This window comes from Sturnira hondurensis, unplaced genomic scaffold (assembly GCF_014824575.4).
Source record: "Sturnira hondurensis isolate 20B ecotype Veracruz unplaced genomic scaffold, ASM1482457v3 Scaffold0016663, whole genome shotgun sequence".
NCBI lineage: Eukaryota > Metazoa > Chordata > Mammalia > Chiroptera > Phyllostomidae > Sturnira > Sturnira hondurensis.
Window position 1 is genome coordinate 8,533,106 of NW_028089294.1, and position 6,000 is coordinate 8,539,105.

Here is a 6,000-nt window from a genome sequence, read left to right on the forward strand (position 1 = left end):
CTGGGAGACAGTCCAACAATGCCAGAACTACCCCCTCCTCTATCCCAGCGGCCCTTCTTCTGTGAGTTCCTTGCCTTCGGTCCTTTCCATCATTACTAGTCTATAGTTGTGAGAAAGAATAGTTTTCTTAGAAATTTGACTTGACTTGAAAACAGTGTTTTCAAGGATGGCAAAGATTAATTTGGGGCAGTGAGGAAAAACCTGGATGGTGTAGTTATTGCCTGATATAGGTTAAGAGTGTGAGCTCCGGAACTAGACTGCTGGGGTTTGAAGTTGAGCTCCATCACTGCCTAGCTGTGTGACCTCAGAACATTTCCTTAATTTCTCAGGGCCTCAGTTTTCTCATCTGTACATTGGGGACAGTAACAACCTTCCTTATATGGTTGCTTAATTCTAGGTGAATTAATATGTGTAAGGGGCTTAGAACAGTGCTTGGCACATAAGAATAGCTGTGTGTTAGCTATTTTTATGGTTGTTGGGGTGGTGATTAATCACGATCACCGTCGTCATTCTCATCACCATCCTTTGCAAAACATAGACATTTAGATTCCAGCTGAGGACTGAGGTAAAGCCACCAGTGGAATCTCTCTGTACAAGATGCTGTTCAGGGTTAGCCAGGCGTGATTTTTGGACTGCTTGGTAAAGGAACCACACAGGTTTGTGACCGCCATTTAGCTAAATCCTTCTAGGACCCCAGCAACACAGCAGTTCTGCAGTTTTATTCCTTCCCCCTCTGCTCCAAGATTTGCAAGGATCTTTATCCCATTGCCATGAAAATCTTCTATGGTTCTAGGACAAATGGACCAATCAAATGGCTGAAAAGTGACACCCAGCATTCTTAAAAATAATTGAAAAAAAAACACCCCAGGTAGTGACGTAATATGAAGCAGAAATGGGCTCAACATTTTTTAAAATTGTAAGGCCAGAATAAAAATACCAACACCGAAATACTTTCTAAATGGAATCAAAGCCAAACTAATGTATCTGTTTTGTTCCAAGACCCTGGCTTGTGAACTTGACTCAGGAAAGGATTTTGGCATCACTATCTCCGTTCACCGTTCTCCCCCAGGATACAACCCCTGAGATGGGACAGTGGACTTCAGCCGAGATGCAGCTGCGGCGTGGGGATTGGCCTTTTGCAGGTTGCCACATGACCTGCACCTCCCATAAGTCTCAACTCCCAGCGTTCCCTGGTGCCTCCTTTGTGTACTTCCCCCTGCAGCCTCTAGCAGTTCTGTTAGGCAGTCTCTAAGGACTTCTTTAAGGTTTGCAGTCTGTTGAGGCAGAAAAGTTTTCTAGTTGATTAGAAACAAATTCCAAATCCAGCATCCACAACTGTTTGTTTTACAAATGAGGTAACCATAGGAAAATGCAGTCAACGGAACTGAAATAGCCTTTGCTCCATCGTGAACGCGGGGCTCTTGGAACCTCATCACATTTTGGTCTTTCACCTCCTGGACTGTAAACAAGAACTCACTTAAAAGATCTCAGACTGACTTAAACTTTTGTGTATGTGTGTGTGTGTGTGTGTGTGTATTTTTTTAAGTTAAGATTTTGTTCCTCAGTTCCAAGATTTCCATTTGGTTCTATTTTATGTTGTCTCTTTGTTGAACTCATTTTTTTCTTGCATTGTTTTCCCAATTTTATTACATTGTTCATCTGTGTTCTCTTGTAGCTCTCTGTGCATCTTCAGAGCAGTTTTTTTTTTTTTTGAATTCTTTGTCCGGTAGTTCATGCATCTCTGTTTCCTAGGGGGTCAGGTGCTGGAGGCTCACTGGGCTCCTTTGATGCATCATGTTTCCCCAATTCTTCCTCATCCCTGTAGCCTCCTCTAGACTTTGTGGACTGACTTCAGGCAGGAAAGACCTTCACTTGTGGGTGGAGACATGCTGGGGTGTGCTGCAACCCTGGATCTAGTGGTGCAGGGCACAAATATGGGGGCCGTGGGGGCCGTAGGTCCAGAAAGCCATGCCATCTAGACAGCTCAGGCTGCTGGGGTTCATATCACCAACTGCATAGTGCTTGATGAGCGCTGTGGGGGATCTGCATTGGTTGGTAGGGTTGTTGGGTTCTCAGTGATGCTTCAGGGTTCAGTAGATAAGGACCAGAGCAGGTAGGGGTGAGGGCCAGAGCTGATGGTATGCACACACTTGGTGGCAGAGGCCAGCTGTGGATGCCTGTGTCCTGTAGTGGCAGGGGCCAATTGCAGACACACGTATAGTGGCAAGACCCAGGAGCAGCAGCGAGGGCCGGGGCTAGCTGCAGGGGCCCTCACAGCTTCAATGCCCTTAACTGTCAGCGTGTGCTCCTGTGGCTTCAGGGTCTCTCCACAGGCTGTGCATAGCTCCGAAATGTGTTGGGAGTTGGGCCAGTGGGGTGGAGTGGCTAGCTCCAGGTGATGCCCCTGGTACAGGCTGGTGACTGGAGTCAGAGCTGCAGCCGAGCCAGCAGTGGCTGTGGAAGCCTCAGGTGTCGGGGTGTACTGCTGCAGCTTGATCAGAATTTAACAATCAGTTATCCAAAAGGCATTGCAGACGCCTAGCCTATTGTTCCTTTTTGCTCCGTTCTCTGCACTAACAGAAGCTACTCACTGCCTCTTGAAGGAGGACCTTTCATATTTGCAAAGAGTAGCAGGTTTCCTTTACACTTTTCTCTGGCTCACACTATGTCTGTCATGGGGCCAAGAATTCCACCACCTTCTTCAAACCACGGAGAGACACATTTTTAGACCGCGAGAGGGGGACCCCTGGGATTTCTCTTTTTATAGACATCACAGAAGTTGCCTCTTGCTTATTATTTGCTGATTGATGGATTAGCTGAGATCCACTAAATGAAGAGATTGCTACACACTTCTAATAATTGTGTTGATATCACATAATTCCACAAGTCAATTTGCTTCCCTTATCAAAGACTTAACATTTTAAAATTTGAAGAGAATTATGATCACTCTGCCTCGCAGCTGATCTGATTTCTTTATTCTAGTCATATATAATAAAGAAAAGACCTGGTAATGTTTGGTTGCTGACAGTGTGCCAAGCACTGATCAAGGCTTTTTGCCACAATCCAATGACAGAGACACTAATAATAGACCCTTTTTAGAGATGAGAAAACTGAGGCTCAGAAAGTTTAAGTAACTCACAAATGTTAATACACTTGAGAAGTAGCAGAGCCTCCTGACTGACAAACTCCCATGGGATTCAGAGCACCAGTGGAGGGCACTTGGCCTTGTCCTTGCCTGGCAGACCTTACATTTAGATATTTGACATTACTTCCTTATGATGGGTTGTAGACAGTCACAGAAGTACAACAGAGAACTGAAAGAAATCTGTCAAAACTTGGACCACACTGTCTTCAGTACAGTATGGGGATGTACAGACATACACAGACACATGCATTTCAATTTTGATATGGTAAAGTCTTTAGTTAGGTAAGCATAAACATTTTAAATATGCTATAGTTCTGAAACCCCATTTTGATATGTCTTCATTTTGTAACATATGGAGAGTCCCAACAATGAAGTTGGCCTGGCCATGTCTTCACGTTGGAGAGGTCCTAATATACAGAATCATAGGATTAGAAGGGAAATTTAGAGAACATCTTGTCCAACTTCATTTCATATGTGAAGAAATGGAGACACAGAGATGCTGAGTCCCCTCTCCAAGGTCACACAGCAAAGAGTGACCTACAGACAGAGAGGCCAGTGTGCTTTTTCCTGCCCCTCCTGCCATTGATACTGAGCTCATGCTTCCTAATGAGCAAGGAGAGAAGTCACCCATGTGGGCACAGGTCACAGGAGCATTGTGGGGTCCTGGGAGCACCAATGGCTCCTTCCAGTGTAATCTTTTTTGTAAACATGTGCAGAAAAAGATTACATTTCTATAGAGTTTGCACATTTCAAAACCTTTTCGGAACCAAGATTCATCATTGGGCCGCATGACCACGCTGGGAGAGGGTGGGTGCAGGCATTACTATTTCTTTTTTCTACACGAGGAAGCAAACGTCAAGAAATATTGCACACCTTCCTAAGGTAACACAGCTAGGTAGTGGCAGAGCTGTCCCTGTAATTTAGGACCTGTGGCTTGAGACAGAGCACTGGGCAGCATTGCTTTCCTATGTCTCACAGGAGTTACAGGTGAGAGCAGCACACGCGTCTGATGCTGTGCATAAACCACTTTCAAACCCAGTGTATTTTCTCCGAAAGAAGCTATTCTACATGTGATCAGTAACCTAGGGAAAAAAGGACAATTAGATCTTCTAAACTATATTCATAAAGTAAAGACTATTTCAGGATAATTAAGCATTTGCAGTGTTCCTAAGATGTTTCCTTTCAGTGGTGAGGTGTAAGATATATTTAAGTGAAGCTTGGTCTGGGAAACCATCATACTGCAATTTAAAATGCAGCTCTTGTAACCATGCAATTCTTTGTCTAAAGCCCTTTTACAAAAGTGGGTATTTTAATTCAATAAACAAAAGCCAGGCACTTCCAGCCTTCCTACCAGTGCAGAGCTACCGCTTGCAGCTGACACAGGCAACAGAGAGAATACACAAACAAACGCATTTGATCTCGCCTTGCTGCGGGGTGTTTTCATCTTTCAAGAGACAGAGGGAAAAACAGCCTTAGAACTTTACCACCAAGACTTCCGAATTTGTTGCAACACAACATAATGGTAAAATGCTATTTTCTTAGTGCTCACATTTTTTAAAATAACCACCATGGCCAAGAATGCCGTGTTTAATTTTTATAATAAACCCAAAGAAAATCTTGAATTCACTCTCGATTTGGAGATGGCAAAGATGCCATGGGTTTTTCAGAACAAACCAGCAAGTCTAATAATTCAATCTTATTCTCTCGGTTTAATCCATACTTGAGGCATTTATTTCATGTGTATACTGCTTTGACACTAATCGTGCTGAAGAGAGATTTTGTATGCTGTTTTCCTGTGCAAAGCTGAGCCACAGAAGTAGACTTAACAATGCCAGCTCTTTCCCCGGCTTATCAGTGAAAAAGCATTTAGCCTAAGAAAACACTTCCAGTGTAAACAAGATAGAGAATTGCCCATCTAGCCACATTCCACTGACATCCGTCTGAATAGAGAGAAGTAGAGAGCCACATTAAATAATTTCCCTTTTAATTTAGCACCTTGTGCCCATGTCTCATGCTGCTTTTGATACATTGTTATAAGCAATTTGTTATATTGCTATCATATTACATATAGGAAGCAAAGTATAAAAGAGCCTTAAATACTTTAAAGTTCTGCACAGTGTCATACTTTTCAACTTACTTTAATTATAATTAAGTTGGCTTAAAGATACAGTGAAAACCTCATACAATTTATTTATAGTTGACATATCTAATATTAGTTGTTTAAAGTATGTCAACTACCACCCACTCCCATCTCAATTCTCTTGAAACTGAAATTTGTACAGGCTGGTTACTTGGTCAAAGCATGTATTATAGTTTCTTAGTGCTAAGTACATTTTCATGTTTTCATCATCAGGAATGAAAAGCAAACTAGCTGCATAGCTTAATAATTCATCAGACATACCTTGTTCGAAGAAAGCAATTTTTTTTTCAAGAATTTTCCACCACACAGAATGGATATCCTTTTTTCCTTAAGCTTTTCTGCATCACAAATCCCATCCAAATTATTCTAAGGAAGAAACAACAAGAGGTCCAAGCACCTTTTCTTCTCAGAGGAGCTAATCAAACATTCCCATCAACCTCTGAGCACTTTGAAAAGCACATTTTACACTCACTCACACACACACTCACTCACACACACACACACACACACACACACATACGGTTTCTCACACTGGTTTTAGTGCTGAATTAGGCGGTCCTCTTTCAAATTTCCACTCCCACTTGCTTTTTTTAGTGGGGGGGATAAGGATTTCTAAATATCCTTTTCTAGACCAAAGCAAACATTTTCAGTAAGCAAATGCTACAGTTATAAATTCTAAAAAGTAGAAGACACGCACCCAGATAAAATGAAAAAA

General features: G+C 42.5%; 1 protein-coding gene across 3 annotated transcripts in view; it reads right to left on the reverse strand.

The window, feature by feature from the left end:
• VIT (vitrin) overlaps positions 1 to 5,796 on the reverse strand; it is a 95,855-nt gene extending 90,059 nt beyond the window's left edge. For all 3 annotated transcript variants that reach the window (XM_037066685.1, XM_037066684.1, XM_037066683.1), the window contains exon 1: positions 5,547 to 5,796. The gene's annotated coding sequence lies outside the window, so the exon portion shown is untranslated. The remainder of the gene's footprint in view (positions 1 to 5,546) is intronic.
• Positions 5,797 to 6,000: the final 204 nt, after the last annotated feature.